This window comes from Malus domestica, chromosome 07 (genome assembly GCF_042453785.1).
Source record: "Malus domestica chromosome 07, GDT2T_hap1".
Classification (NCBI taxonomy): Eukaryota; Viridiplantae; Streptophyta; class Magnoliopsida; order Rosales; family Rosaceae; genus Malus; species Malus domestica.
In genome coordinates this window covers 11,732,112-11,742,633 of record NC_091667.1, presented here as the reverse complement: position 1 = coordinate 11,742,633, position 10,522 = coordinate 11,732,112, and the positions used below count along the sequence as shown (strand labels likewise).

At 37.2% G+C, this 10,522-nt stretch overlaps 1 pseudogene; it reads left to right on the top strand.

The window, feature by feature from the left end:
• Positions 1-335: 335 nt before the first annotated feature.
• LOC139187604 (COP9 signalosome complex subunit 7-like) lies at positions 336-4,026 on the top strand (annotated as a pseudogene).
• Positions 4,027-10,522: the final 6,496 nt, after the last annotated feature.

Genomic DNA, 10,522 nt, shown 5'->3' with positions numbered 1-10,522 from the left:
AGAGGTGAATGTCGGCTAACCTTACCCCCATTTATGGAGAGGCTGCTCCCAAGTCTCGAACCCGAGACTTACCGCTTATGGGCGAAGGCACTTGCCATCGCACCAAGTGCGACCTCTGATGAAGAAATCGAACAATAACGCCCTAAAATTTAAATATCAACAAACCCTGTGCAACATGAAAACAAAACTCAGAAGGAGAAAAACCCAAAATTTGAGCCACCATTGGAACATCTGTTGGTTCATTGTATGAAACATTGTGCGCAGCCTCATTCTCAAGAACATGTGGCAGGGTTTTGGGTGCCAATGCAGTTGGTGCTTTTGTCATATTAATGTATACTTCTATCAAGCTCTGCTGCAGATTCATCACTTCATCACCAGTTTTTGTTTCTTACTGTTGCTTTGGAGATGTCAAAGAAGATACTTTCTTATACTTATTCACTGATAAGATGAATAAATGGAGGCAGCAACATATTTTCGTTAGAAGAAGTGTAAACTGGCACATTTGTTTTAAAGCAACTGCCGTATCTTTTATTAAATTCTACTACTATGTCTTTTATTATTCCCTCCATAACATTTAAGCTTTTCCTTACTTCAATAATTTTTGAAATTCAGGAGATATTGTCAATTCCCAGGAGAACTACTTCCCATAAAGTTTCTGAGTATATTTTCTATGAAAAAAGAAATTAAGCGTCTCTTTGGCATTGTTATGGAATTTAAGAAACTGAAATGTATTGTAGGTGATGCCAGCCGTCTCCCACATTTGGTCCCTGATCAAGTCTTAAAGCTGAAACAGCTTACTGTTCTTACACTGGCTGAGACAAACAAGGTATGTTTCCTTAAATGCATAATCCTTTGAAAAGTTGTTGGTGATATACATCTCTGATTGCGTAGTAATGGTTATGGCTGTACGGTTTTCCAATGTGAATATATGGAGCTTGTCACCTTTGGTACTTGATGTCCTCCATGCTTCAGAAAATATGTCATCAAAAATGAAAGGAGAGGAAAAATTATCATCACTTTTAGACAAGTCTTATGGACAGATATTTGTTTTAGTTGCACTTGGAGGAAAGACTGCAGTTACCAATTGAATTCTGAAATTAATAGGTGATGGTGCCTTTCACTGCAAACGATGACATGAAAAAGTTATATGCAATGCCAGAAGCTTATTAGTTCCAATCAAAATTCAGGAACAATAGTGGACTTACAGGTCTTAGTATCTGATGCCTTTGATTGAACATGTCATGAGATTGTTGTGCTAAAAGAGCATGGAGAGAGTCTTCTAGAACCTTTTTAAGTATTTGTAAAGTAGTGATTCATCATATCATGATATTAGGTGTCTAGGTCACTATTGTGTTGATATCCGGTTTTTATATACACAGATGTCCCATATTGTGTTGTGCATTCAGTTTTCTCTTATATTCTTGAATTATTTTCCAGGTACTACGGTATCATCCACTTATGCAGGAGTTAGATGTTATCAATGTACGAGAGCTCGAGGATTTTCTCATTAATGAGTGCATGTATGCGGTAATAATTCTTTCATCCGTCTACCTCTATTTTTTCCCAGTTACATTGAAATATGCATCTTTTACTGGACAAAAAGGTTTCTTTAGTGAAGGGGAATGAATAATCATAACTTTAATGAATTGTTATTCAAATACAGTACAAATAAACACTCTTCTCCCGTCCATCTGTCCACCAATTTGACTCAAGTGTGCATGGGCAGCAGGACTCTGCTATGGTTCTTGCCTGTGTAAGAATTTATTTTTGAATACCGGACGGTACCTGAAAATTGTTACAGTTAGTTTGGTCTATGAAGCACAGATATTCCAAATATTGCAGGTGTGGAGTATCCTATGAGGATATGGCCCTGATGCACCACCCCCCCCCCCCCCCCCCCCCACAACACCCCAACAGTTATCGGATACAGATTTGCAGTATTCATTGACATTTTGTAAGTTTTGACTTTTGGATATAGTGCAACATCCGTTGTGTACATACGCATCCCCAGATGCCCTTGGCATTTTTTGTGTGAATCTTTTTCTTAGAAATGGGGGTCGTCCATTGGTACTTTTAAATTACAACTCACTTCTGACTCTGTTATGTAGATTACTTATGCACATATACGTGTAATGTGATATATACTATTTTATTATTCCATCCTTGTTATATAGTAATTTATCCTGTATTTGTATCTCTGTAACATAGTTAAGTGGATAGAGAAAACATGAAGGAGATGTCTGATTGTAACTTTATATGTTTTCTCTTAGGGCATAATAAGAGGAAAGCTGGACCAGTTGCGAAAATGCTTTGAGGTTTGTGTTTATTACTGCTGCCTTTGCTTCAAATTATTTTTAATTTTAGTGTTGTTTTACTTGTTTTCGCTTGCATTGGTCTTTGTTTATTTCCTTATAAGAAATATCGAATCAATTATTTCTTGTAAAATTCAGGTCCAGTTTGCTGCAGGGAGAGATCCGAGACCTGGACAACTTGGGAGTACGATTCAAACACTGTCAAACTGGTAACGTCTCTGATTTTGATGCAGTTTCTCTGTTGGGTTGTATGTTCAGTATGCATATATGGAACTTCTTATTTAGAATTTGGTCCTAAATATGTGCATTATGATCTGAAAACATTCATGTCTGACCTTGATTGCATAAAAGTTTCCCTGACTCTTAGTTGTGTGCAATCAAATGATATGGAGCATCTGTTACCAATTTAATGAAATTGTTTCATGTGGTAGAGTTTATTAACTACTACCACATTAAAAAAAGCGGTTCCATGTTTATCGTAGTAATGCATTCTCGTGTTTAATCCAGTATGCTGACTTTGTGATATTTTGCTTCTAAGTTAATGATTTCTCAAGTTTCTTTTTGAGATATAAATCTGATGGTGTTGCCTAAATTTTGAGTGAATGAAAACGTAGGTTGGATACCTCAAGCAATCTTCTTATCTCAATTCAAGAAAAGATGAAGTGAGCTGATACTATGACTGAAGTGGCCAAGGAACACAAGAAAGAAGTTGGAAATAGGGTGGAAGAAGTAAAGAAGTCGATTTCCATCAAGGTCAGTTTAATCCTGTTGTATTTTGCGTATTGCTTCTGCAAGTAATCCTTGCTAATAAAGAACGGGATCCATTTTGATGATTTGAACATATGGCATGGGATGGTAAAACACGATATTATGATTTTATTTTCGTTGATGTATTTCTCTGCCACAAATGTGCACATCAGCGCCTTTTTGATGAGCTATTCTGAAGCTATACATAATCATAGATGAATGAGTTCTTTATTGGGATATGTTGGTCGATGTGTCTTTACTTACATTGTGGCAGAAGTTCCCCACTGTAAGCAGGCCGACATTGACTTCCCGGGGGATGAGGAGATCTACTCCGAACCTGAAGGAGTGATGGACTATGAGGAAGACCGTAGTCGACCAAAGAGGTAATATAACCACCTCATTTTCTTAGTTATGATTTTTATTTGCAAATACAAGGCTATTCTTGCACGTGTTCTACTCGTACAGTAAAGGTCGTACCCAGTGCACAAGGCTCCCGCTTTACGCAGGGTCTGGGAGAGGTGAATGTCGGCTAGCCTTACCCCCATTTATGGAGAGGCTGCTCCCAAGTCTCGAACCCGAGACCTACCGCTCATGGGCGAAGGCACTTGTCATCGCACCAAGTGCGACCTCTTCTACTCGTACAGTAAAAAAAAAAAATCACTTTCGCTCTTGGTTTCCTCTCTTTTACTGCCAAAACTATTATCGGTGATATTTGTACCTTTGGTTCGAGTGATCAATATGATTTCCCTTCATTCCACTGTTTGACTTGGAATTGCAGGAGACGGCATCCTATATATAAGAGTTGAGAGTTGGAGACGACGATTATTTAGGCAAGTTCAAGTTGCCTTCTTTCCACAATGTCTCTGGTAATAAACATTCTTATTTAAACTCCCATTTTTAATGTTATAAGAGTGATCAATATGATATTTGTACCTTTAGTTTAGCTCGTCTTAAATCCCTTGTTATTCCAATTGAGTTGACATGAATGAATAATGAAACAACATTTGTTGGTGCGGCTAAACATGCTTTATGGATGGATATTCAGATACTAGGGCTCTACTTCTTTCTTTAATGTTATACGTAGTATTACGCTTGCTCTGTAGCACTCGAATGCAATCACTGAAACCGATTAAACGCCGTTAAAGCATACCTTGAGGAAATAATTTTTAAACACCCATTTTTTAAAGCATTTCCAACAATGCTAGCTATGGTTTTTAAATTTATAAATGCAATGCGGCGTTCAAAATTTATAAATTTTTGATCTGAGTAAAACATTCAAAGCAATCCAAATTACTTTGCTTTGCTAAAAATATGAAATTGAAAATAATTATTATAGATCGTAAGTGGCTTGTGGCTCACTTGGTTAAGAACATTCGTCCTTACACTCGAGGTCTCATATTTCAATCTCCTTCCCTGTAATTTAAGTGAGTTTGGTGTACGTACACTACTCTTATCGTTTGTCCCAAAAAAGTAAAGAATTATAATAGTTCACATGATTATACTCCAACCTTGGTTGAGATTTTTCAGTACCTTGTGGTGGAGGTCTGTATATTTTTTGTGTATTTTAGAAGGGTGAATGGATATGGATTTGTATGAAAATTGTTCGTTATTTTAGGGAGTGTTACATTTACGTCATCATTTCGAAATTTACGCAAGGCACACAAATCATTTTTCTTTTCGTGTTTTTGTAATAGGCTCACAAATCATTTAACAGAAAGAATAGAAACTAAATAACTAAAAAAAACATAGATAAACCAACAAAAACATACAGTTAAACCTCCATAAATTAGTAATCTTGGGACCAAAGAAAATATATTACTTTAGCAAATGTTAAATAATTGACAAATTAAAAAATTATTAATTTATCAATCATATAATATTCCTCCTTATTTACTCAAATATTGTACATTTTATTTAGTTTCTCGATTTACGAATTAACAATTCTATACATTTGTTTAACGAAGTACAATTCATGAGTTTTCTTATTTCTCCCATAAGTCATAGTAACACATCATACATAGAACAATGGTTTCTAATCTCAAAGGTGTAAAGAAATCAAGAAATCATTAATTTATATATTACGTGGGACTTATATAAAATTTTCATTATATATGCTCTTTGATATTTAGCGAATTATTAATTTAGCACATTATCGCCAAGTTTGGACCATCCAAAAATATTATTTAATTAGCCTTATTGTTTTATCGGATGTTTTAAATTATCGAGGTTCTAATGTACATGAAGCTCTGTAGTCAAATTGTTTGCTCCCTAAATCCGCCATGGCGCCTTGCGGGCATACCGGGGATTTGCTCACATACGAGATTGGTGGGGTGCGGGCGTGCCACTACTAGATGCCGATAGTAGACGGGATTTGAATGATTGAGGTTGCGCCTGAGATTGACTTCAAACCAAGAGATTGTGCCATTGAGTGGGAGTGACTCAAATCAAGGTTCTTTGTTTGCCTTAAAAATAAGGACTTTACTTATATGGAAAGATTGAACAATATGTAAATGACAAAGGAAAGTGAATGACTAATATTGTAGATTGCTTGTAAATTAAATGACTGAAGATGAGTTGTACATGAAAACTACAAAGGAGATCGAAACTGCAAGTAAGCAGCAGAGCTAATAAACTAGATAAAAGAAGGCTTTTTGTGAAGGTTTATCTCGAAAGGGATGAAGGCTTGGTGTTGACTACAGCTTCGTTGAAGGCAAATCTGGTTTGAACAGAGTTTGTGCTTTTGTTTGTTTGTTTGAGTGTCTCTAATCCTTGTGTTTGGGCTCCTTTAAATATAGATCTGGAGGAAACCCCCTGTTGAAGACATTGCATCTGCCCAAAAAAAACTTGGGCAGTTTGTATTTCACTTGCCAACTTGCATGGAGAAATAATATTAAAAGGGGAACTTGCATTTCCACCACATGCTTTCATCACATGTCTTCCCACTTGTAATAAACTAACATTTAAAAGAAGCAAGTTGGCTTCTTTCTCATGTCTCTTGCCCGAAAGCTCTCATGGTGCATTCTCATCCACTTGCATGAAAAAGCATGCACTTGTCTTGATTAAACAATTCTTTTGGTAAACCTCCACCACAAAAACAAATGGGAGAAACAATATTATAGTGTCAAACCCCTCCACTTGATAGCTAAATATCTTCAAAGTTAGTCTTCTTGCATATTAATCCTCCAAATATCATAATTTACCCAAATTGCCCAAATAAGTAAAAATGGGTATATTTTGAGTGCAAACACAAATATAAATTGTAAACCATATGTTTAGGCATTGCACTAAACTTCTTGTTCCCCGTAAAGACTTTGTTCAATGCATCAAGGAATGAATTTAGCACTTAGAATTTGGATTGATTACCTTCGTACATCTTGCCACCTGAAGTGGCTATTCCTCCTCCGTCATCCGCTTGTCGAAAACAAGATCCCACTGGCTTGGTGCAGCTAAACTAGTGTCACACTTGTTTGGGCTAGATCTGTCCCTCACACAACTTCCCAGGGTCTTGCTTGTCGGTTAAGGTTTGCTGCTTGGTGTGCTACAATATGAGTTTGCTATTAGTTTAAATGGTGCCTTTGTGGGGTCTTTGTTAGACATTGAGGCTCACAATCAAAACTAATATGGATATGAGCGTATCTTTGTATAACAGATTGTTCTTTTTTTTTGTTATGAACTGGGTTGATTACTTGCGCCACAAGTTACTTAGACTTCTTGATTCTATTGGATTGTTACAGATGGGTTAAGTCTGTATAAAATTCTTTTTCTTGCCTTGTAAACAAGAACTTTTACTCATAATATTATATGTCCAGATAAAGGGAGTTCAGGACCCTTCAAACCATTTCTTTGATTACATTTAACACTAAAGAAGCAAGGTTAATAGTGTAGCCAAATTAATCATAGATGAAACTTTGAATGAAAAACAGTTCAAAATGATTTAAGACACAATGGAAGATATATTAAGGTTCATCTTCTTACAACCACTTCTCTTTGTGTTTTACAGGGGTTGTAATCTTTGGAGAATGAGATAAAAATCGGGTTTACTAAAGGGATTAGATACTACAATAATGGGAAAAAGTAGCAGAGCTTCTAAAACTTGACAAAAGATGGCTCTCTATGGTGGATTTATGACTAAAAGAGTAGAGTCTGGACAAACTAAAACTTTCTGGTTTCTTGCTTGTCTAAGAGCAAAGTTGGATGTCTTTTGATTGATTGATTGAGTGTCACTATCCCTTGTGTTCGTTGTTGCTTTTATAGACTCTTTAGCCCGACTGTCCAAGCCTTACCTTTTGGTGATGGTCTCCAGAACATGGTGAGTCACCATTTATTTACCTATCCATGCCCTCAAAAAGTACTTTTTGCTGGGGGTGAGCTGCCCTTATGAGTGTTACTTCTCACATAGGCTTGTTGCCTATTCCTTGGCAAAAACGATTTTCAATTCTTCATGGGCCGTCGATTTGTTTGAGCCTAATCCTCCCCTTACTTTTTGTGTTCTTGGGCCTCTACGCTCACTAAGCCCATCATTAAATGTCCACTCAAATAGTGCCCCCTTTAATCATTGTTAAGTCTGCTAATCAAGACATTGATAATGATTAAAATTAATTGCTTGCCGAAACTGGGTATTAGCGCCACTTAATTAGCCGTTTCAAACAAATCTTTGCACTAACCCACAATTTCCAAAGTTAACTACTTGCCCGTTAAATAACTTCCATTTCACTTTTCTCGGCCACCTCCTTCAGTAAAGTTGACTCCTTCAGCTCCCAAATCTCTTGCATTCTCAGCCTTTTCTTACCTCAATTTCCAGTCACTATTTCACTCATTTCTCTTGAATTCAACAATGACTCCCAAATCGTGCCCTGCATGCGAGTCTGGAGAAGGGATTGTCGCCTTCATTGCCTTTAGGCTGGCCTCAACCTGTCCATTTTCTTCGAGGAAAAATGAGCTTCTCTCAACAGTTCTTATATTCTGGAACACAAGGACTAATACCTTCGATTTCAGAGTGGGCCCCATGACTTCCACCATTCTGGATATGGGGGCTTAGGTCTTTGGTTTGAGGCCATTGGGCAAGTGTGTAGACATTACATATTATTGGTCTTCACCCTCATGCCCTGCTGCTGAAGGTTCAGAGGCTTCTCAGTCGATCACTAGCTTGGAGTATAACCTCACTACTTTTGAGTATGTGAATTATCGAAGGAAATCTAAATGTGGACTTGTGCTTTGTTAGGTGGTGATAGAACCTGATGCCTTGACTATCGTGCTAGGGTACATTAGCACGGACTCCAGGTAAGTGACTTTAATAGATGTGATATTGGTAATTACCAGGTTGTCATAATTATGATCATGTGTGGATATGAATTGGTTTTATGAATATGTTCTGTTGAATTGTTATTCCAATACTTCGACATCAATTTATCTTTATGAAATGGGGTGTGGTATGTATATTGGAAATGTGGTTTGATTTGTATGATTGGCATGTTGAGATTAATGTGAGGACTAGTAATGGACCGTTAACCATTATGATGGGGATTTGTTGCTTCGATACTGTTTCACCTTCCGCTTCGGTGATTGGTTCTAAATTTAGTAATTGTGCCTAATCTCCCTTTGTTGAGTTTTTGTAAATTAAGTAGTCTGTGCTTGTCTCATTTCTTTGAGCCGTTGTACATTCTGGTTGTTGGTCTTCTGCGATTCCGTTGAGTGATGGTCCGGAATCGTATCCACTCGGATTCCGTTGAGAGATGGTCTAGAATCCCTTTTATTCCGTGATTCTGTTGAGTGATGTTCCGGAATCGTATATAATTTGGGTTTCATTTAGTTATTGTTATGTATTGTACTTAGCAATTCCGTTGAGTGAGGGTCCGGAATCGTATCCACTTGGATTTCGTTGAGTGATTGTCCAGAATCTCTCATATTTTGCGATTTCGTTGAGTGAAGGTCCGGGATCGTACTCACCTTGGGATTTATTAAATTTGAATTGAGATGGCTTCAAAGGTGTAGGCTTCGGCCAAACTGTGTCGCTCTAACTTTACTTTTCATTGTGTTGTATGAGAAGATGGTTGTGAGATGTTGTGATTGGTTTCAGAAGAACCGTTGGATGTTTGGGTGACTCCTTCGGGGTTTACAAAAGTTGGTTTTGATTTCTTATGAATGATTTATATTCAAGATATGTAACTGTGTTTGATGGTTGGCATTAGCATTATTCTCACATACTTGATATTATTGTCACTCTCATAAGTTTCGCAACTTATCCAGGTTGTTGTTTGCCTGGTGCACCATTTCGATGGTGTAGGCACTGATCGTACAAGTCACAGGTTTGAATAGACTCCGAGAAGTTTGTAGGTGGGGGTAGCAGTGAAGTTATCAGAGACTTGGAGCGTTAGGTTACCCTTGATTCACTCATGTACTTTATCTTTTGGGACTTTCTTTTGAGCACCTCATACTTGTTCTTAGTAAAGCAAAGATTATGCTTCTTTTTGGGATGTAAATATTTGTAAATATTTTGTGGAGAATTTAGCCACCTGCACATTATTTTGGGTTATCAGTTAAAGTATTTCATTCCGTAACTTATACCGTATTCAACGAACGTTATTTTCCTTGTCACGTGTCGATTCTCGACGTATGTTGGGATCGGGACGTGACATCTTAATCTAGTATACTAGTTTGGATGACATATGGAATTGGAATGAGATTATCATGGATGATGTTTCAGTTATATGGTAGCTACAGACATAAAGGAAAAGTGACGATATCGAATTGCGTTCTGTTGATTACTAACAACGTAGAACTGATTGGTCAATTAGAAATAAACAATCCACGTCGAATGAGATGAATGAAATAGTGCGATAAAAAGCTACCTTATGGGATCATGATACGAAATATACATGGAAGTTTCTAAAGAACTTACATGTATTGATTCAAATAGTTCTAAACTACAGAACACCCTCTGGGTTTAGACGAGGCTTTCACTTTACAGATGCAGAGCAATTTGGGCAGATGTGGTATACCCGTCTTGATGAATAATTGATCAGTTAGGGATAATGTCATTGCGTGTACATAATCCAAAATTGTTAGAGTTGCAGAAAACTGACTCGCACCTAAAGTCGGACTTTGAGATGAATAATCTTGAGAAAACTCTACACTACCTTGACAAGAAGTTTCGAGTATAGTTCTAATGATATTACGGAGGTTATGGAGCATAAGGTTCCATATCAAGACATTCGGCACCATATTTGAGTGCAATTAGCGTTTATTGTACTTAGCTCATAGCACTAGATTGGACATCTCAAGTGCTAATAATCATTTGACATAAAGCAGCACTGCCTACACGCCATCACCCAATTGGTGTTATCGACATTTTTCCGTTAATACAGATTTGGGGTTACTCTATTCCTATGCATCTCAGAATAGATCACACCTCATTGATCTTCGGAATGAGGCATACCTTGTGGGATTCACTGAGTCAGACTCTC